At 40.6% G+C, this 23,780-nt stretch overlaps 1 long non-coding RNA gene across 2 annotated transcripts; it reads left to right on the top strand.

Annotated features, from left to right (window-relative positions):
* The first annotated feature begins 505 nt into the window (after positions 1 to 505).
* Positions 506 to 11,383, top strand: LOC138906348 (uncharacterized). 2 transcript variants are annotated; one of them, XR_011413607.1, is made up of 3 exons: positions 506 to 1,318; positions 9,868 to 9,955; positions 11,146 to 11,383. It is a non-coding gene; the product is annotated as an uncharacterized lncRNA (long non-coding RNA). The 2 variants fall into 2 exon arrangements; XR_011413606.1 differs by lacking the exon at positions 506 to 1,318 and having other exon boundaries at positions 9,818 to 9,955; positions 11,146 to 11,356.
* The last annotated feature ends 12,397 nt before the right edge of the window (positions 11,384 to 23,780 follow it).

The following is a 23,780-nucleotide window of genomic DNA, read 5'->3' as shown; positions in this document are numbered from 1 at the left end:
ATGAAGATCAGTCCCAACCCACTATCCAAACCAACTCTCTAAGATAGCTAGTTGACGACCTAGGTGGCCTAAGCAACGTTCATAAAAGTTGACTCTAAATAGACTATAGGTCACGGGTTCGAGTCATGGAATTAGTCAGTAATACTTGCATCAGAGTAGGCTATCTATATCACACCCCTTGGGGTGTGACCTTTCTCCTTACCATGCGTGAATACAGGATACTTCGTACACTGGGCTGCTCTTTTACCGAGTGATTTGGGACTGGAAGTATATAATTATAGTTTTGAATTTCATGTTTAATGGCAATGATTGTTTTTATTCAGTCAACACAATTATAATTTCAAAGCAGAAAAGATATTTTTAAATCTAACTTATCCCCTTTTTGTGGAGCTTGATCTTTTTCGATCAGTTACTCCACATTTAGATTCTTCTCCATATACCACATCTATTACACGGCAGTTAGCTCTTCAATAATTAGAGAAAGAAAGTTGGAGATTAGATGATAGGAATGTAAATAAGGTGGGACGGAACGCTCCATTTTGTTTTTTGGTTAAATGAAAGTCATGTGACCGGAAATGATTTCAGCTCTACTTTCTCTTGATTATTCTTCTTTCTGTTTCTCCCTAGTCTTATTTTCTATCTTAACTATGTTATTTTTTATCTTCACCTGACCTCTTCTCCGCCGACATTGTAACGGTTCGCCGGAGCATTACGGCGGTGCCACTAACGTCTCAAAACTCACTCCATTTACTCGCCTGCTTTACTTCCACCGATTTTAATTAACAGTGAATTTGCCGTCTTTTATATTCAGTTTACCGTTGTTTTCGGATTAATCAACACAAGCTGTTCATTTGAAGACATTTTCTTTGTGGGTTTTTGGTTTATTTTCCCATGTTGTTGAGCTTCTGAGTTGGACATTTTCGCGAAACTGCAATTGTATTTGAGCTGAGATTTTCTGCCGTTGCAATAAGGACCACCGTCTCCGTCACTGAATCCGGCCGTGAAATCTGAATACCCATTTTAGCAGTGTAGATCGGCTAAGCAAATCAGAGCGTTTTTCTTCACCCTCACTCTGTCACTCTAAAGCAGAAGCCGAACTCACGATCTCTTTTGCCGGCCGGACAAAATCAATTTTATGCAGCTTCTACCCGGCGAGGACATACTATTTCCCGGTGTGTTCAGATTGCCAACAAGTTTCGTAAGTTCCGGCGACTTCCGAACAACTTTCAGGCGAGACACAACAGGACTTGCCAGTGCTCTTGAGCAGATCCGACATGCTTCAGAAAAACTTGCTCCAGGTTCTTTCGTTCTATAACTGGTACTCGTGGTATCGGTATTTTTATTGTATTTTTTCTGCTCGCGGGAGTTGGTACCTCCCGTTTTCCAGTTTCCCTTTGTTGTGTGAGTTAAATTGCTGATATCTTACCTCGTACTAGTTTATTTACAATATTAGTGTGCCTGTTGTTGTAAATTATATTTTCTGGTTTGGTCTGTTGCCTTGTGTGATAGTGATTCCCCTTACTCTGCCGTAGGTAGAGTGGCTGTGGTCTGGGATGGTCGAGTGAGGTCATGTCCTCGGGGAGAACGGGGGGCGGGGCAGGAGGTAGGGCAGGGTTTAGGGGGTAGGGCGGGAGGCAATAGAGGTAAAGGGAACAAGGGTGTCTGTAAGTTGAGAATTGGGTCATGGAATGTAGGTACATTGACGGGTAAATCTATAGAGTTGGTGAAGATCCTCCAGAAGAGGAAAGTTAATATATCGTGTGTCCAGGAGACAAGGTAGGTAGGGTCGAGGGCGAGGGACGTGGACGGGTATAAACTTTGGTACTCAGGAGTCCTGAAAGGTAAGAATGGAGTGGGCATCTTGGTGGATAGGGAACTTAGAGAGTCGGTGGTTGAGGTTAGACGAGGTAATGATAGATTGATAACTATTAAGTTGGTGGTTGGAGAGTGCACCCTAAACATCGTTAGCGCCTATGCACCGCATGTGGGCCTAGATGAGGAGATTAAACGGTGCTTCTAGGAAGGGGTAGATGAGATTGTGCGTCAGGTTCCTCCTGCTAAGAAGCTATTCATAGGAAGTGATTTCAATGGGCATATTGGGTCGACCGCAGGTGGTTATGGCGAGGTGCATGGAGGCTTTGGTTTTGGGGAGAGGAACGGAGGAGATACATCGTTGTTGGACTTCGCTAAGACTTTTGGGTTAGTAATTGCGAACTCTAGCTTTCAGAAGAGGGAGGGGCATTTGGTTACTTTTCAAAATGCGGTGGCGAAGACCCAGATTGACTATCTCCTCCTCAGGAGGTGTGACATAGGGTTGTGCATGGATTGCAAGGTGATTTCGGGTGAGATACTCGCGACGCAGCATAGGCTTTTGGTGATGGACGTTGGTATTATGTTAGAGAGGAGGAAAAGGTCTACTCGAGGAAGACCGAGAATCAGGTGGGGAGCCTTAACTAAGGATAAAGCCTAAGCGTTGGAGGGGCGGTTGTCGGCTATGGGAGCTTGGAGGAGCAGTGGTGACACAAGCATTATGTGATCAACGATAGCAGACTGTATTAGGGAAGCTGCGAGGGAGGTGTTAGGGGTCTCGACGGGCGTTTCTGGTGGGCACAAAGGAGACTGGTGGTGGAATGAAGTGGTCCAAGGTAAAGTTGAAGCAAAGAAGGCGGCGTACTTGAAGTTAGTGGGGAGCATAGGTGAGGAGGAGAGGCGAGTGTGCATGGATAGGTATAAGGCAGCTAGAAAGGAGGCTAAGTTGGCGGTCACATCGGCTAAGACTGCGGCTTATGGTCATATGTACGAGGAATTGGGGGAAAAAAGTAGGGAGAAAAAGTTATTCCGGCTGACCAAGTTGAGAGAGAGGAAGGATCGGGATTTGGATCAAGTGAGATGCATCAAGGACGAAGATGGTAGAGTATTGATGGAAGATGCCCAGATTAAGAGGAGATGGCAGACTTACTTTCGTAAACTTCTGAATGAAGAAGGGGATCGGGATATTGTGCTAGGCGAATTGGAGCATTCCGAGAGTCACCGTGACTTTGGATACTGCAGGCGTATCGAGGTTGAGGAGGTCGTGGGAGCTATGCGTAAGATGAGTAGGGGCAGAGCGACCGGGCCAGATGAGATTTCGGTAGAATTTTGGAAATGTGTGGGGAGAGCAGGTTTGGAGTGGTTGACTAGGTTGTTTAATATTATTTTTAAGGGGAAGAGGATGCCGGATGAGTGGAGGTGGAGTACGGTGGTTCCATTGTATAAGAACAAAGGTGATATCCAGAGTTGTAACAATTATAGGGGTATCAAATTACTGAGTCATACCATGAAAGTGTGGGAGAGGGTGGTTGAAGCGAGGGTGAGGATGACGGTGTCTGTATCCGACAACCAGTTCGGATTCATTCCGGGTCGTTCGACTACAAAAGCTATACACCTTGTTAGAAGGTTGGTGGAACTATACAGAGAGAGGAAGAAGGATCTGCACATGGTGTTTATTGACCTAGAGAAAATGTATGACAAGGTTCCTAGAGAAATTCTCTGGAGATGCCTGGAGGCAAAAGGTGTGTCGGTTCTCTACATTATGGCGATTAAGGACATGTATGATGGGGCTAAGACTCGGGTTAGGACAGTAGCAGGAGACTCTGAGCATTTTTCTGTTGTAATGGAGCTACACCAAGGTTCTACGCTCAGTCCATTCTTATTCGCCCTGGTGATAGACGTGTTAACATACCATATTCAAGGGGATGTGCCATGGTGCATGCTATTCGCCGATGACATAGTTCTAATTGATGAGTCGTGAGCCGGTATTAACGAGAGGCTGGAGGTTTGGAGACAGGCTCTTGAGTCTAAGGGCTTCAAGCTGAGCAGGACGAAGACGAAATACCTGGAGTGTAAGTTCAGCGCTGAGCCAGGGGAAGTGGGCGTGGATGTGAGGCTTGATTCGCAGGTCATCCCGAGTAGAGGCAACTTCAAGTACCTTGGTTTGGTTATCCGGGGGGATGGGAGATCGACGAGGATGTCACACACCGTATTGGGGTAGGATGGATGAAGTTGAGGTTAGCATCTAGAGTCATGTGTGACAAGAGAGTGCCACCGATACTCAAAGGTAAGTTTTATAAAGCGGTGGTTAGACCGGCCATGATGTATGGGGCTGAGTGTTGACCTGTTAAGAACTCACATATTCAGAAGATAAAAATTACAGAAATGAGGATGTTGCGGTGGATGTGCGGGCATACTAAGATAGACAAGATTAGGAATGATGATATTCGGGAGAAGGTGCATGTGGCTCCCATTGATGACAAGATGCGGGAAGCGAGGTTTAGATGGTTCGGACATGTTCAGAGGAGAAGCCCAGATGCTCCGGTACGGAGGTGTGAGCAGTTGGTTATGGAGGGCACGAGAAGAGGTAAAGGGCGGCCTAAGAAGTATTGGGTAGAGGTGATTAGGCAGGATATGGCGAGGCTCCAGAGTTCCGAGGACATGACACTTGATAGGAAGATGTGGAGGTCGAGTATTAGGGTTGTAGGTTAGGAGGTAGTTGAGTCGTGCCTTACTTCGTAGCATGATGGGACTAGCCATGTAGTTTTTTTTTCTAAGATAACTAGTGGGAATGTTGTGGCTTACTATTTCTCTTTTGAGTGCAGGTCCTATTTACTAGCTATCGCTTTTGCTTTACATCTTTCTTCTAGATTTCATGAGGTTCCTATTTTTCTTATGACTGTTGTGGTGATACTAATATTTGCTAATATTGTCTCCCTTTACTTTGCATCTTTCTTCTGGATTTCATGGTGTTCCTATTTATCCTATGATTGTTGTTGTGATACTAATATTGTCTCCCTTTTTGCCCCTTTTGTCTTTTTATTTTTTTGAGCCGAGAGTCTTTCGAAAACAACCTCACTACTCCTTCGGGGTAGGGGTAAGGTCTGCGTACACACTACCCTCCTCAGACCCCATTAGTAAGATTTTACTGGGTTGTTGTTGTTGTTGTGAAAGTCATGTGACCACCAACTATATCCCTAATTAATGCTGATAATCAAATCATGAATAATTAGTGCCTTTTAAAGACATTTAATGTGCGTGCAGTTTTAAAAACCAGCAGATGATGTTTTCCTTGTAGTGATGCAATAGAGGATGTGTATTAAGTTTATCATCATTAAAGCTCAAGAAAATTATGTCCCTACTTGACTTAAACGAGGAGTGGATTATTGACATCTAGTGTTGGACGCCAAAACGATGATAACATTGTTTGTTTTATATGCATTTTTATTTTTTAATAATAGTTATTTGACGTGTATTTTCATTTTAATTTATTACTTATTCATGATAAGATAATTTAACTTGGTATAAATACAAAGTATAAATAAGATTTTTTCATGGGCGTGGCGTAGGCTTAGTTTGAAATAAGAAGCGGATGTCATGTTTGGTTATGAAAACTGTGATGAATTATGGAGACTTAGAGCGTGTTTAGATTGACTTATTTTAAGTATTTTTTTGGCTTTTAAGCACTTTTTTAATTTTTGTAATGTTTGACAATAATAAAAAATACTTATAAACACTTACTTTTAGATATAAAAGTACAAAAATAAGTCAAAAGCCAAAAGTTGAGTATTACCAACTTAGAACTTCAATATACACCAAGAGTATTCAAATTGTGATTAATGAATTAGATGAAAATCATGTGAGACCAATATTCAAATTTCTAGGCACCAAAAAGTTAGGTAATTCTACTTATGCCTTCGTGGTCAAAGTTACTCAATTGCTGAGCTAGTGGTCTATGGAATAGTCGAGTTGTGCGCAACTCGGCCCTAATACCACCGTTTTGTGAAGAAAAAATGAACTTTAATACGAACCAAAGAGACGTTATAAATCAGTACGATAGTTTCTGGATTCCAAGGCCAAGATGTGTAAGCCTTCACTACAACAACAATAACAACAACAATCCAGTATAATCCCACTAGTGGGGTCTGGGGAGGGTAGTGTGTACGCAAACCTTACCCCTACCATGAGGTAGAGAGGCTGTTTCCAATAAACCCTCGGCATCCTTCCCTCCAAGAACTCCCCACCATGCTCTTGGGGTGACTCGAACTCACAACCTCTTGGTTGGAAGTAGAGGTTGCTTACCATCAGAGCAACCCCTCTTGGCTTATGTAAGCCTTCACTAGAGGGAACCTTTTCACTTTTTGTTACATTTGAGGAACTTCAAAAATCAATTTGTCAGCTAATGGATAACTCGGCCTAGTTGGAGGCTTCGCCGACAAATGAGATATTGGGCTTAATTTGAGGCTTCTAAAAATGAGATATTGGGCCTAGTTGGGCCACTGAGTCCACCTTAAAAATCAAGAGAAATTTACCTGGAATAAAAAATTTGAAGAGTTATTTATAAGAAATAAAATCACTTTAAAAGAAAACATTACATACAATTTATTTCGACTTTTTAATTAAATTAGATACAACTTTTGATATACCTAAAATAATGGAACTTGAAATGCCACCCATCAAGAGAAATTTACCTGGAATACAAAATTTATAAGAAATACAATCACTTTTAAAAAATTATATTACATACAATTTATTACAACTTTTTAATTCAATTAGATACAACTTTTGATATCCTTAAAATATCTTATTATGGAACTCCAAAATAGGGATTATGCCACCCATCAAGAGAAATTTACCTGGAATATAAAATTTAAAGAATTATTTATATACAACCACTTTAAAAAAATTACATTACATACAATTTATTATAACTTTTAAATTAAATTAGATACTACTTTTGATATCCATAAAATATCTTATTACGGAACTTGAAAATAGGGATTATGCCAACCATGCCAACTAAAACGTAATTTCTTAAATTCAAATATCTATCTCCCAATCTGTATGTACTCCCTCCGTTCATTTTTAGTTGTCCATTTTTGAGTTTACACTCCTTTAAGAAAAAATAAATGAAGTATATATTTTATAATTTTACCCATAATGATACCAGTTCCAAAAGTCTTGAAAAATAATTGGAGAATTAATGAGTAGTTAATGATAAGGTAAAACAGGAAAAAAAAAGATTGTTTTTCTCTTGCTTTAGTATAGTGGACAAGTAAAAATAAAAATATATTTAGTATAGTGGACAAGTAAAAGAGAACAGAGAGAATAAATTATTAATTTTCCAAGTTTATATGCGTATAGTATATTTTATATATCACTATTTTTGGTGACTATCGAATTATTACCAAGGAAAGATATTTACAAGTATGCAAAAAAAAAAAAAAAAAAACTAGAACTAGACATAAGACCCCAACTCTAGTATAAATATAGAAATTTAATTAAACTCTTTAGTTGCTTTGGTGGTGAGCACCCTCCACTTCCAACCAAGAGGTTGTGAGTTTGAGTCACCCCATAAGCAAGGTGGGGACTTCTTGGAGGGAGGAAGCCGAGGGTCTATCGGAAACAACCTCTCTATCCCAGGGTAGGGGGTAAGGTCTGCGTACATACTACCCTTCTCATACCACACTAATAAGATTATACTGGGTTGTTATTGTTGTTGTAGTTGCTTTGACAATTTTGGCTTCATAGTTTCTCGACAATGGACTTTTTGCACAATCAATCTTGCTATTTCTTTTGGTGTTCTCTTCTTCTGTTGGAATATCCTGTAATCCTCTCTTGCCACACATGATATGTTGTATAAGACATGCTCATTTTACAGATCTCTGCCAAGGAATTCCTTCCATTAGCTTGTATTCTTGCCCAGTTGATCTCCTTCCTCCCTCCATTCCATTAATATATTATGTAAAGAACTATAATATATATGTTTTTGAATAAATATGTGTTTTGAATAAATACAATATAATAGTATACTCAAATACCCATATATTATACTAGTATGTTGATATTCCATTAATCAACGGGATATTAGTTATTACATATTTAGTATACGGTGAATATACTATAATAGATTATTTCTCTTATATTCATATATTGGTATAATATAAATAGAATGATAATGATTACATATATTTTGTATTATACTAGTATCTATGAACGTGCGTTGCACGTTAATAATGGCACGTGATAGTTTAAATATTTATTTATATGAATGAACAATAAAATATAATTAATGAGAGAAATTTTATGTATAATAATACAACAATCATCTAAATGCCGAAAAATATTATTACATTAGCATAATACATGAATTTGAAATAAAAGGACATCATCAAAGCATACACAAATGATCAATTTTGTCATGTTAGTTAGATAATTACGTATTATAGTTTAAACGTATTTAATGTGATGGTATCTTAACGAATACTTCTTTGTGGACAATATTTTTGTGTGTGTATGTTTCCTCCTAATGCTTTGGTTGCTCTGTCTTAACTAGAACTCTTATTGTCGATCTTGATATCTCTCTTGAAAGTGCAACATACAATTGTTCGTGCAAGAAAATATATTGCGGTAAATATAATCTAATATTTAGGATGTTTGTCCTTGTGCTCTATTTATTATATTTTACAAAATATAAACATATTAAAACTTATGTTTACACAAATTTAAAAGGATATTCCTTTGTTTCGGAAGACGAAAGTTGAATTTAGGGATACGAATATATTTAAAAGCACATTGACCAGTATCATAATTTTTGCATATATAACGTTATTGTTAAAACTTCTATATACCATCAGTGTGCTATTATATAAGCTATTCGGCGTATCTAAATTTTTCAGTAGCATGACAGGCATATTTTTTTTTTTCAAAATTAACCTATATACAATAAAGATCAATTTTAACTTAGTCTATTATATATACGGTGATGTAACGACTCGACCGATCGTTTTGAGTATTTGCACTTCTCTCGGTAGTTTGAGGGTATGAGTAGCTATGTATGATGTATTATGACTTATGTGAATCGTCGGTTTTGGTTTTCAGGTTATTCCAAATCGATTTGGAAGAATGAATTTCATGGTTTAAGCTTTAAGTTGGAAGAGTTGACCAAGTTTGACTTTTTAGTATTTGACCTCAGATTGGAGTTTTGATGGTTATGTTAGGTCCGGAAGGTGATTTTGGACTCGGGCGTATGCCCGGATTTGCGTTTGGACGTTTCTAGAAGGTTTGGAAAGTTCATAAGTTTGACCGGAAGTTGACTTCGATGTTATCGGGTTTAGATTGTTGTTCTGGAAGTTGGAATAGGTTTGATATGTCATTTGGAACTTGTATGCAAAATTTAGATTCATTCTAGATTAGTTAGGCTTGAATCAGACACTTGGTTCAAAGTTTGAAGTTTATGAACTTAAGAGATTGATCTTGATCGACGATTCGTTATTTTGATGTTGTTATGCTTGATTTGAGGCCTCGAGTAGGTCCGTGTTATGTTACGAGACTTGTTGGTATGTTTGGACGGAGTCCCGAGGGGTTCGGGTGAGTTTTGGGGTGGTTTCAGACCATTTTAAGGCCATTTGTAGTTACTGGTTTTTGGCTACAAGGGTGTACATTGCGATCGCGTCAATTTGGTGGCGATAACGAAGAGAAAAATAGGAAAAATGGAGTGCTGAATTGCGATCGCAGAATCCTTCTCACGATCGCATAGAAGAAAATCTCTGATGCACTGACCCGACTTTGAAAGCTTATATCTTGTAATTTATAAGGAATTTAGAGATGATCCAAAAGTAAAATTATAACCCTTTGTGTCTAGTTTTCAGAAATTAAATTGTTTGTCATTTGAAATTGAATGGGTTGTCGGATTTTATAAGTTTTGTCGGGTTTTGAGACGCGGGCCCGAATTTGTCGTTTTGGTTGACTTTGGATTTTTGATTAAAGACTCGACCTTTATCATTTAGAATTGTTTCCTTGGGCTTTATTTGATATATTTGAGTTGCTTTTGGCTAGTTTCGATCCATTTGGAGGTCGGTATGCGAGGGATGACTTTTTTGAAGCATCGCGTGGCTTGCTCGGTATTGGATTTGGCCTGTTCGAGGTAAGTAACACTTCTAAACTTGGTGTTGAGGGTATGAGACCCTGAATTATGTGTTATGTGTTTGGTGTTGAAGTGACGCATATGCTAGGTGACGGGCGTGTGGGCGTGCACCGTGTGAATTATGACTCCGTTATTTCTGTGGTACTGTGTAGTTACCTGATCTTATCTGTAATCATAAAATCTCTACGTGCTAGATTAATTGAGTTGTAATCCATATTAGAAACCATATCTAGGCTACATACTTATCCTATTGGGACCCACTGAAGTCATTTCTGCTGTTGAGTTATTTGCTTACATTGCAATTACATACTCAATCGTACACATTCATATGCATATCATATCTCAGTCTATGTTACCATTTATTGATACATCACATCATTATTTTTTGGCTGATTTTCATGACATTGTGAGCCCGAGACACTAGAGAGATGATGACTAAGCAAGGCCGAGATCTTGATTGTGAGGATATTGATGAGATCGACACACCACATCAAGTATTATTGATTTATCTATGGGATCGGGCTGCACTCTACAACATATTTTATTGATTATGCCATGATTGACTTATTATAGCGCTTGAGCTAAAGGAGCCCCTTCGGAGTCTGTACACAACCCCAGTGAGCACAAGTACCTACTGAGTATGAGTGCCGAGTGATTTGGGAGGATTGAGTGACCGTGAGGACTGAGTGGCTGTGAGGACTGAGTGACTGTGAGGATTGAGTGATTGGGAGGACTGAGTGCATTGATATACCGAGAGTATGTATATGGTTCTATCACTATATTATATTATAGTTGGCATGCATACATTGACATGTAGGCATAGAGATATACTTTCCTCATGCCACTTGATAATGGAACATCTTACCTGTTGTTGGAAGTTTTTGGGAAGAATCATAGTTTTCAAACTTACTCATAGTTTTTTGGCGATTTCGGTAAAAGATTTGGGTTTTCACTGATATACTTGAAAAGCTGGCCTATTATTTGGAACTGTGAACGAGCTGAGCATTTTTTCTCTCAGTTACTTCTTTTATTACTTTTATTATATTGTTATGAATTGTTGTTGGCTATTAGTGTTGGACTCCGACCTTTGTTCCAGCTCGTCACTACTTTCAACATAAGGTTAGGTTTGTTACTTATTGAGTACATGTTGTCGGTTGTACTCATACTACACTTCTGCACCTTGCGTGCAGATGTTGGATGCTGATGTTGCTGTGTTCGACGGGAGCTGGATTTGAAGACGTACCTGCGTTCCGGTTATAACTGCCTCTTGTTCATGGTAGCTCTAAACTTATGAAAAATCTGTTTATGTATAATTCGGACAGATGATGTATTTATTTTACACTAGCTTAGTAAACTCTAAATCTTAGAAGCTCATGATTTGTACTACTAGACCTTGGAAAATGTATAAGATTCAGATATTTTCTTTTATTTATTTGTCTCATTAAATTTCATTGGAATTGGTTTATTGTCAATTGTCTTACCTAGCGGGTTGGGTTAGGTGCCATCAAGACTAGTTGGATTTTGGATCGTGACAGACACTAACATACGTAAGAAATAATAAACTTGACAACAAACATGTATGGTAGAAGGCCATTTGGTATTAAAGTATTTAAGTATTCTTCTTGGTAGTAATTATTGATATCATTTTCTGCTGAGTCAAAAACTAAAAAATATTTTATTTTTACTATAAAATTTTTCAATCCACCTTTTATTTAGTTGATCAACATATTCATTTCTGCTAGCTAAGATATCTTTTTAATTCTATCATGTGATTTGCACAAACTGCGTTTTAATCTAATGATAGAAATATTTATCTTATTAAATGCACTACTATTACCATTGAGGTTGATAACCAAGTGTTCAGGAATAACCAAATCATCTTTTATTGGATATTCTTCTTCGTTTCCGATACGAAGCAAGAAGACACTGAATACTGAATCTGTTCTTACTTTATATATCTTGTGAGTCGAATCTTTTTCATTTGAGGCCAAAAGTATAACTTTGGCAAGCTAGCTTTTACAGTCTATGCTTTTGTCGATTTTGAAACTACTGTTAGTACTTGACAGAAATCACCTCCCAAACCATTAATTTTCCACCAAACGATTCATTAATATCCAATATATCTCTAGAACTCCGGACAATTATTTCAATCGTTTGACACTTATCCATAAGTGCTTCATCCCATATTATCAATTTTGCTTTCCTTATAAATTTAGCACCATTGCTCTGCTTTGATATATTTTGTGATGGCTAATTAAGTATTTTGAAGAGGTATATCAAATCTAAAGTGTGTGGCCTCACAATAAAATCGACCACTTGCTATTATTGTTAACAATGTCATGCTTCTTGATATGATATTTGTAAGTAATGCATGACATAGAAATATTATTTTGATTCCGCCGGAGGCATCTATATAGAATAATCCCGTTATACTAGAGTCGACTCTTTATAATATAGTCTTGAAAGCTTGTTCTTGTTTAGGATTAAGCTTTAATTGTGCTTCCTCAAACACTTGTATAGCATTTTGATTCTTAATTATAAACTAACCCTTTTACTTTGTGTTCAAACCCTCTTTTTATGTAATAAATTTATGTACTCTAAGATTGTTTTTTTTAACTTGAATAAGAATTTTACTCATATGATGAATTTTAAAAATAATTGAATTGGATTTTCTTGCTAAATAATTAATTAAAAGATTTAATTATTTGATTTTAACATAAAAATAATTTATTCTATGTTGATTCAAATCTTAATATTAGTTCATCTCTTGTTTTGAATATTTAATCTTAATTATAATTTTATCCACCGTAAATTTTATTTTCAAAGAGTAAAAGATTGATATGAAATTTCACTTTTATCTTTATGTTTGTAGAATTATTAGTGGTGTTGGCTCTTACCAACCATTTTTTTCTTTCTCACACATTTATATTCTTAAATAGTTTCTTCATTGTTGTTTAATAATTGGGTAATTTTCAATATTACATGAAAAATTGATTAAAAAAATATATTTGAGTCAACAAAATAGTTTAAATATAATATTAAAATATATTATCGTGGGGTATTTTTTCCCTCAATTTTAACGTTTATGTAGTTCATTTAATATTACTTTTATTTTTCTTGGTGTTAGACATTATGGAGTGGTAATATATGCCAAAAGGATGATTCTTATAAAATTAATTTTATTAAACCTTCATACATATTTTTAATAATAATTTAATAAATAAAATTTATTAATGTTAAAATCTTAAATATTGAAAATTAGCATAGAAAGTATTGTAGTCCAAAAAATAGGTTATTGCAATTATGTTCTTTCCCTATGAGTTCTTCTGTTTAATTATTTTAGGGCTATTTTGGTATATTAATATTGTATTTGTACTTTTATAATAATATATGACCTCATTTTTGTAAATGGATTTGACAATATAATATATTCTCAAATTAAATTAGTAGTAGGACATTATAATACGTTTTCAAATTAAATTAGTAATACGAATTTTTAAGAAGTATATCTAAAAAAGAATAGGATTACATGACCAAAAATATGTCTCTACCCCAAAAATAATTATATTAAAAGGAAACATAATGTGTTCCTAAATGTATTAGGTATACATGCTAACATGTAGTATTATATGTTTATACCAGAAAGTAATTATACTAATAGAATTCCTAAAGGTAATCATGTAGGATTCGTAATGTGTAGTATTGTAACGATCAGGCCGGTCATTTTGAGTGTATTAGCCCCGATCCCCTATTTACTATTTTTTCCATATCTTTTTATGCTTATGTGACTTGCCGGGAGGTCTTGTTTTTGATTTCGAAGTATTTTGGGACACTTAGTCCCTAAAATGGAAGCTTAAGTCTTAGGATTTTGACCGTAGTCGGAAGTGTATGAAGATCACTCCGGAATGGAGTTCTGTTGGTTTCGTTAGCTCCGTTGGGTGATTTTGGACTTAGGAGCATGTCCGGACTGTAAATTTGAGGTCTGTAGCTAATTTAGGCTTGAAATGGCGAAAGTCAAATTTTGGAAAGTTTGACCGGGGGGTTGAATTTTCGATATCGGAGTCGGATTACGATTTCGGAAGTTGGAATAGGTCCGTAATGTTGAATATGACTTATGTGCAAATTTGAGGTCAATCGGATGTGATTTGGTAGGTTTCGGCGTCGTTTGTGAAATTTGAAAGTTTAGAAGTTCTTTAGGTTTGAATCCGGGTGTAATTGGTGTTTTGATATTGTTTTGAGTGATTCGAAGGCTCGACTAAGTTCGTATGGTATTTTTGGATTGGTTGGTATGTTTAGTTGAGGTCCCGGGGACCTCGGGTGAGTTTCAAATGCTTAACGGATCATTTTTGGACTTGGCTTGATAGCTGAAGTTCTGGTTTCAGCAGGTTCTGGTTTCCTTGTACGCGATCGCAGGGATTCATTCGCGATCGTGTAAGCTTATTTGGGGCAAAGTTGAGTTTTTTCTATGCGATCGCAGAGTTAGGAATGCGATCGCGTATGTGTGCGAAGATGTGCTTCGCGAAGGTCGCGTTCGCGTAGAAGGATTTGAGCAGGAGGGGAGGTGTGGCCAATGCCCTATGCGATCGCGCGAGGCAGGATGCGATCGCGTAGGTATGAGAGGCAGTGATCCGTGATCGTGTGGGTGATTCCGCGATCGCGTAGGGTAAAAATATGGGGAAGCATAGTTGTGCTTCGCGATCGCGAGGAATGTTCCGCGATCACGATGAAGGATATTTGGGCAGGCAGTTATAATTTCAAAAACGAGGGTTTGAACCCATTTTGCATATTTTTAGCTAGAGAACACGAAATTGGGCGATTCTTGAAGGGATTTTCGTGGAGTTTATTGGGGTAAGTGATTCTTACTTGGTTTTGGTTAAATCCCATGATTTCATCTTTAATTTTATCATCTAATTTGTGATTTGGGATGAGAAATTGGGGAAAAAGAGTAAGAACTCTTGAGTTGGGATTTTGAGGTTTTGAATGGGATTTTGTTATCGGATTTGAGTAAATTTGGTATGGTTAGACTCGAGAGTGAATGGGCTTTCGGGATTTGTGACTTTTGTCAGATTTTGAGATGTGAGCCCGGGAGCCGGGTTCGGGCCAATTTCGGATTTTTGGCTATAATTTAGTAATTTTCGGGACGTTTGGAGATCGATTTAGAGGCAAAGGCATTTCGGAGTAGAGATTTGCTCGGTTTGAGGTAGATCACAGTCTTAAATTTGGTTTTGAGGGTATGAAACCCCGAGAATTGGTATGATGTGAGTGTTTGGAGGTGACGCACATGCTAGGTGATAGGCATGTGAGCGTTCACCGCGAGCGATTGTGACTTGGTCTGTTCCGTGAGACTGTAAAGTCGAATAGCCATTGTTATTACTTGTTTTTCCTTGTCTTTGAGCAGTTAACTACATTTCATATTATAAACCATGCTTAGGCCATATGTTATCATTGTTGGGACCCGCAGCGGTCGTATACTTGTTGAATTGACTGCTAATTGCTGTCTTGTACTCAGTCACAGTCTTACTTGTGTGTTACATAACTGTTCCATCTCAGTTCTTGTTGATACTTGTTGTATTCTCTGTTTGGGCTAATTATTATGATATTCTGTGAGCCCGAGGGGCTGAAAAAGTTAGTGACTGAGATAGGGCCTGAGTACCGAGCTGTGAGCTATGTGAGGTTATATGGATCGGGTTGCACGCCGCAACGAGCCTTATGGATATTTATGGATTATGGACCGGGTTGCATGCCACAACGAGCCTTATGGCTACTTATATGATTGGGTCGGGCTGTGCGCCGCAGTGATATAACACTTGGGATGAAAGGCACCCCTCCGGAGTCTGCACATCCCCAGTGAGAGCAGGTACCTATTGAGAGTGTGTATTGAGGGATGAGAGCCGAGAGTATGAGCTGTTGAGATGAGTTGATTGACTGCTGCCTTGAGAGGTTGTACTTGCTTTTATTTATTGTTACACTTAGTTGTTATCTGTTGTTGTGGTGAAATTTCTGGAAGATTCATATCTGTTTTACTTGAGCTCGAACTAATTTGACTTACACCACCGGAATTGAAAGCATGTTCACTCTTTACTGAAAATATTTGAAATGAACTGTATTTTTATAGCTCATCACTGCTTCTCAGTTCCTTATTTAATTCTGTTACTTGCTGAGTTGGTTGCACTCATGCTACACCCTGCACTTCATGTGCAGATCCATGTATGTACGGTTCTGGCGGTTGTTGAGTTCGTGCTCGGGTTGATTATCGGAGACTTACGAGGTAGCTGTCGGCATTCACAGTCCTTGTTTCTCCTTTATTATTATCTTTTCTCTCTTGTATTGGCATTTCGCACAGACTGTAGTAGACTCTGTTTCTAGATTGGTTGTTATATTTTTGCACTTGTGTTTTAATTGGGTTTTGCCCCCGTTTTATGAAAAACTTCGGTTATTTAAATGTCTTAAATTATTTCTTTTAAATTTTAAGAGTATTTTGGAAAGGTCAGCTTGCCTAGTACCACGATAGGCGCCATCATGACGGGTTAGGTTTTGGGTCGTGACAAGTTAGTATCGGAGCCTAGGTTACATAGGTCTCACGAGTCATGAGCAGGTTTTGTAGAGTCTTGCGGATCGGTACGGAGACGTCCGTACTTATCTTCGAGAGGCTACCGAACCCTTAGGAAACTTCACATTCTTGAATTCTTGCCGTGCGAATATGTTGATTCTAGTAACTAAACATCTGTTGTTTCATTCTCTCACAGATGGTGAGAACTCGTACTAGCGGACAGGATGGACAGCCACCAGTACCACCAGCCAGGGCCGTGAGAGGCCAAGGCCGCGATAGGGGCAGAGGTGCAGCTCGCACAGTAGCTGGGGCAGTACCTGCAGATCCACCAGTTGCCCCAGATCAGGACCAGATTCCAGTTGTTGATGCACCAGCTCAGGCACTACCTGTGTCTATTGTAATTTTAGGCCTTCAGGAGGCCTTAGCTCAGATTCTGACCGCGTGTACCAGTTTTGCTCAGGCGGTCTCTATTCCGGCTGCAGCAGCCACTTCTCAGGCCGGGGGAGGTGCTCAGACTCCCGCCGCCCACACACCAGAGCAGGTGGTATAGGGATTCCAGACACCGGGGGCACCACCAGCCCAGCCGATTGCAGTTGCTCAGGACTATGTGGTTCCTGCTATGCCTGAGGATGAGCAACGTAGATGGAGAGGTTTGGGAGACTCCAGCCTCCATATTTCAGTGGTGCACAAGGAGAGGATGCACAAGGTTTCTTGGACAGGTGTCAGAGGATACTTCGTACAACATGTATTCTAGAGGCCAGTGGGGTCTCGTTCACTACTTTTCATTTCTCTGGGGCTGCCTTCAGTTGGTGGGAGACTTACAACAGGCGTAGGCCGGTCGGCGCAACACCCCTTTCATGGTAACAGTTCTCCGGTCTATTCTTGGAGAAGTTCGTGCCACAGTCCCGTAGAGAGGAGCTGCGCAGGCAGTTCGAGCAGCTTCGTCAGGGTGATATATTTGTGACGTCGTATGAGATGCGATTCTTGGAGTTGGCCCGTCATGCTATCTGGTTGGTTCCCATAGACAGGGAGAGGATCATGAGGTTTATAGATGGCCTCACTTTTCAGTTGCGATTGCTTATTACCAGATAGAGAGTGTCTAGTGCTAATTTTAATGAGGTTGTCTTGATTGTGCGTCAGATTGAGATGGCTCGCAGTCAGGAGAGGGTTGAGAGGGAGGCCAAGAGGCCTCGTAGACAGGGTGGATTTAGCGGTGTTCCTTCTGGGGGAAGTTCCACCACGGTAGGGGTCGTCCTTTCAGACCACCGTGGTGCATCATCTGGGCATGGTTCACACAGTTATCAACAGGTCCATTCATCTCTCAGTGCCCTCCCAGCTCAGAGTTCATCCCGTGCTCCATCGGGTTAGGGATCATCTATGCCAGGTCCTTCTACCAGTCATCACGGTGCTCGGGGCTCCCTTCAGTCCCCAGCACCAGCACTGGGAGTTGCTATGAGTGTGGAGAGTTTGGCCACATCAGAAGACATTGTCCTCGCCATATGGGAGGTCCGGTTTAGCAAAGGAGCCAGTCTACGACATCAGCACCAGTTTTTTCACCAACCGCTCAGCCAGCTCGGGGTAGAGCCCAGTCAGTTAGGGGTTGCCCGAGAGGGGTAGGCAGATCAGGGGGTGGCCAGGCCCGTTTCTATGCCCTCCCTGCCAGACCAGATGACATTGCTTCAGATGCTGTGATTACAGGTATTGTCTCAGTTTGCCACAGATATGCCTCTGTATTATTTGACCCTGGTTCCACTTATTCATATGTTTCCTCGTATTTCGCTCATTTTCTGGATATGCCTCATGAGTCTTTAGTTTTATTTGTTCATGTATCTACTCCTGTGGGCGATACTATTATTGTGGATCGCGTATATCGGTCATGTGTGGTGACTATTGGGGGTCTGGAGACCAGAGTGGATCTTTTGCTGCTTAGTATGGTCAATTTTGATATGATATTGGGTATAGATTGGTTGTCTCCATGTTATGCTGTTCTAGATTGTCACGCTAAGACTGTGACGTTAGCAATGCTGGGGTTGCCGAGAGTTGAGTGGGGCTGTTCTATAGACTATGTTCCCAGTAGAGTGATTTCATACTTGAAGGCTCAGCGGATGGTTGAGAAGGGTTGTTTATCTTATCTGGCCTTTGTGAGGGATGTTAGTGCAGAGGCCCCTCCTATTGATTATGTTCCGGTGGTGCAAGATTTCCCGGATGTGTTTCCTGCAGACTTGCCAGGTATGCCGCCCGACAAGGATATTGATTTTGGTATTGATTTGGTGCCAGGTAGTCAGCTCATTTCTATTTCATCATACCGTATGGCACCGACTGAGTTGAAGGAATTGAAGGAGCAGCTTCAGGAACTCCTTGATAAGGGTTTTATTCGGCCTAGCGTATCACCTTGGGGTGCACCAGTTCTATTTGTGAAGAAGAAGGATGGTACTATGAGAATGTGCATTGATTACAGACAGTTGAACAAGGTCACAATCAAGAACAAGTATCCTTTACCGCGTATTGATGATTTGTTTGACCAGCTTCAGGGAGCGATGGTGTTCTCCAAGATTGATTTGAGGTCAGGGTATCACCAGCTGAAGATTCGAGACTCAGACATTCTTAAGACAACTTCCAGGACCCGATATGGTCATTATGAGTTCCTTGTGATGTCTTTTGGGCTGACTAATGCCCCAGAAGCGTTCATGCATCTGATGAACAGTGTGTTTCAGCCGTATTTGGACTCGTTCGTCATTGTATTCATTGATGATATCTTGGTGTAATCTCATAGCCAGGAGGAGCATGCCCAACATCTGAGGATTGTGTTACAACGATTGAGGAAGGAGAAGCTTTATGCAAAGTTCTCCAAGTGTGAGTTTTGGCTCAGTTCAATGGCGTTCTTGGGGCATGTGGTGTCTAGTGAGGGTATTCAGGTGGATCCGAAGAAGATAGAGGCAGTGCAGAGTTGGCCCAGACCGTCCTCAGCCGCGAAGATTAGGAGCTTTCTTGGTTTGGCGGGCTATTACCGTCGTTTTGTGGAGGTTTTTTCATATATTGCATCGCCCTTGACCAGATTGACCCAAAAGGGTGCCCCATTCAGGTGGTCGGATGAGTGCGAGCTTTCAGAAGCTCAAGACTACCTTGACCATGACTCCAGTTCTAGTTCTGCCATCAGCTTCTGGTTCCTACACAATGTATTGTGATGCCTCGCGGATAGGTATTGGGTATGTTCTGATGCAGGAGGGTAGAGTGATTGCGTATGCTTCGCGCTAGTTGAAGACCCATGAGAAGAACTATCCTGTCCATGACCTTGAGTTAGCAGTTATTGTTCATGCCTTGAAGATTTGGCAGCACTATTTGTACAGGGTCCATTGTTCATCGGAGTTTACAGCATCTGTTCAAACAGAAGGATCTTAACTTGCATCAACGGTGGTGGTAGGAACTTCTTAAGGACTATTATATCACTATTTTGTACCATCCTGGGAAGGCCAATGTAGTGGCCGATGCCTTGAGTCGCCGGGCGGCGAATTTGGGGAGTTTATCATATCTTCCAGTAGCAGAGAGACCCTTGTCATTGGATGTTCAGACCTTAGCTAGCCATCTTGTCATATTGGATATATCGAAGCCGAGTCGGGTATTGGCCTGTGTGGTTTCTAGGTCTTCTCATTATGATAGTATCATGGAGCATCAGTATGATGACCCCCATCTGCTCGTCCTTTAGGACAAGGTTCGGCGAGGTGATGCTAGAGATGTGACTATTGTTGATGATGGCGTATTGAGGACGCATGGCCGGATATGTGTGCCCAATGTGGATGAGCTTCAGGAGTTGATTCTTGAGGAGGCCCACAGCTAGCGGTGTTCCATTCATCCGGGCGTCGCGAAGATGTACGAGGATGTGAGACAGCACTATTGGTGGAGGAGGATGAAGAAGAATATAGTTGGGTTTGTGGCTCAGTGTCTCAACTGTTAGCAAGTTAAGTATGAACATCAGAGACCGAATGGCTTGCTTCAGAGGTTAGAGATCCCAGAATGGAAGTGGGAGCGGATCACCATGGATTTCGTAGTTGGGCTTCCACAGACTTCGAGGAAGTTCGATGCTATGTGGGTGATTATGGATCGACTGACCAAGTCTGGGTACTTCATTCCAGTTGGTACTACAAATTCTTCAGAGCGGTTGGCTGAGATTTACATCTGAGAGATTTTTCGCCTTCATGGTGTCTCAATTTCCATCATTTCAGATAGAGGCACACAGTTTACATAGCAGTTTTGGAGGCCGTGCAGCGAGAGTTAGGTACTCAGGTTGAATTGAGCACACCCTTTCACCCTCAGACGGACGGACAGTCCGAGCGCACTCTCCAAATATTGGAGGACATGTTACATGTGTGTGTCATTGATTTTGGGGGTTCATGGGACCATTTTCTGCCGCTCGCAGAGTTTGCATATAACAACAGTTATCAGTCGAGCATTCAGATGGCTCCATACGAGGCTTTATATAGGAAGCGGTGTAGATCTCCGATGGGATAGTTTGAGCCGGGTAAGGCTATGCTCTTGGGTACAGACTTGGTCCAGGATGCATTAGACAAGGTGAAATTAATTCAGGAGCGACTTCACATGGCACAGTCTAGGCAGAAGAACTATGCTGACAGGAAGGTCCGTGATATGTCTTTCATGGTCGGGGAGAAAGTTCTGCTGAAGGTATCACCCATGAAGGGTGTTATGAGGTTTAGGAAGAGGGGCAAGTTGAGCCCTCGGTTCATTGGTCCTTTTGAGGTACTTCAGAGGACCGGAGAGGTGGCTTACAAGCTTTTCTTGCCACCTAGCTTGTCGAGTGTGCATCCAGTATTTCATGTTTATATGATCCGGAAGTATATCGGCGATCCGTCCCATGTTTTGGATTTCAGCACGATTCAGTTGGATGGTGATATGACTTATGATGTGGAGCTGGTGGCCATTTTGGAGCAGCATGTTCGGAAGTTGAGGTCAAAGGATATAGCTTCAGTGAAGGTGCAGTGGAGAGGTCAGCCGGTCAAGGAGGCAACTTGGGAGACCGAGCATGATATGCACAGCCGTTATCCTCATCTTTTCACCACTTTATGCATGTCCCTATGCTCGTTCGAGGACGAACGATTGTTTTAAGAGGGGGAAGATGTAATGACCCGGCTGATCGTTTTGAGTGTATTAGCCCCGATCCCCTATTTACAGTTTTCTCCAAATCTGTTTCTACTTATGTGACTTGCTGGGAGGTCTTGTTTTTGATTTCGGAGTGTTATGGGACACTTAGTCCCTAAAACGGAAGTTTAAGTCTTAGGATTTTGACCGTAGTCGGAAGTGTGTAAAGACGACTCCGGAATGGAGTTCCGTCGGTTCCGTTAGCTCCATTGGGTAATTTTGGACTTAGGAGCGTGTTCGAACTGTAAATTTGAGGTATGTAGCTAATTTAGGCTTGAAATGGCGAAATTTGAATTTTTGGAAGTTTGCCTGGGGGGTTAACTTTTTGATATCGAGTTGGATTCCGATTCCGGAAGTTGGAATAGGTCCGTAATGTGGAATATGACTTGTGTACAAAATTTTAGGTCAATCGGACGTGGTTTGGTAGGTTTCAGCGTCGTTTTTGGAATTTGAAAGTTTAGAAGTCCTTTAAGCTTGAATCCGGATGTATTTGGTTTTTTGTTGTTCTTTTGAGTGATTCGAAGGCTCGACTAAGTTCGTATGGTGTTTTAGGATTGGTTTGTATGTTCGGTTGAAGTCTCGGGGACCTCAGGTGAGTTTTGGATGCTTAACGGATCATTTTTGGACTTGGCTTGATAGCTGAAGTTCTGGTTTCAGCAGGTTCTTGTTTTCTTGTACGCGATCGCAGGGATTCATTCGTAAGCTTATTTGGGGCAGAGGTGAGTTTGTTCTATGCGATCTCAGAGTTAGGAACGTGAACGCTTATGTGTGCAAAGATGTGCTTCGCGAACGCGTGGCTAAGGTCACGTTCACGTAGAAGGATTTGAGTGGGAGGGGAGGTGTGGCCAATGCTCTATGAGATCGCGCGAGGCAGGATACGATCGCGTAGCAATGAGAGGTAGTGATCCGTGACCGCGTGGGGTAAAAATGTGGGGCAGCATAGTTGTGCTTCGCTTCCTCGCGATAGCGATGAAGGATATCTGGGCAGGCAATATTAATTTCAAAAACGAGGGTTTGAACCCATTTTGCATATTTTGAGCTAGAGAACACGGAATTGAGCGATTCTTGAAGGGATTTTCGTGGAGTTGATTGGGGTAAGTGATTCTTACTTGATTTTGGTTAAATCCCATGACTTCATCTTTAATTTTATCATCTAATTTGTGATTTGGGCTGACAAATTAGGGAAAAAGAGGAAGAACTCTTGAGTTGGGAGTTTGAGATTTTGAATGGGATTTTGTTATCGGATTTGAGTAAATTTGGTATGGTTAGATTCGTGAGTGAATGGGCTTTCGGGTTTTGTGACTTTTGTCGGATTTCGAGACATGGGCCCTGGAGCCGAGTTCGGCCCAATTTCGGATTTTTGGATATAATTTAGTACTTTGCTTTTGGAATTGATCCCTTTAGCCTATATTGATTGTATTGTTCTACTTGTGGCTAGATTCGGGACGTTTGGAGATCGATTTGAGAGGCAAAGGCATTTTGGAGTAGAGATTTGCTCGGTTTGAGGTAAGTAACAGTCTTAAATCTGATTTTGAGGATATAAAACCCCGAGAATTGGTATGATGTGAGTGTTTGGAGGTGACGCACATGCTAGGTGACGGGCGTGTGAGCGTTCACCGCGAACGATTGTGACTTGGTCTGTTCCGTGAGACTGTAAAGTCGAATAGCCATTGTTATTACTTGTTTTTTCTTGTCTTTGAGCAATTGACTGCATTTCATATTATAAACCTTGCTTAGGCCATATGTTATCATTGTTGGGACCCGCAACGGTCGTATACTTGTTGAATTGACTGCTAATTGCGGTCTTGTACTCAGTCATAGTCTTACTTGTGTGTTACATCACTGTTCCCTCTCAGTTCTTGTTGATAATTGTTGTATTCTCTATTTGGGCTGATTATTATGATATTTTGTGAGCCCGAGGGGCTGAAGAAGTTAGTGACTGAGATAGGGCCTGAGTGCCGAGCTATGAGCTATGTGAGGTTATATGAATCGGGTTGCATGCCGCAACGAGCCTTATGGATATTTATGGATTGTGGACCGGGTTGCACGCCACAACGAGCCTTATGGCTACTTATATGATTGGGTCGGGCTGCGCGCCGCAGCGATATAGCACTTGGGATGAAA

Source organism: Nicotiana tomentosiformis, chromosome 2 (assembly GCF_000390325.3).
Source record: "Nicotiana tomentosiformis chromosome 2, ASM39032v3, whole genome shotgun sequence".
NCBI lineage: Eukaryota > Viridiplantae > Streptophyta > Magnoliopsida > Solanales > Solanaceae > Nicotiana > Nicotiana tomentosiformis.
Note: the sequence above shows the minus strand (reverse complement) of the source record. Positions and strands in the feature narration are given on the sequence as shown.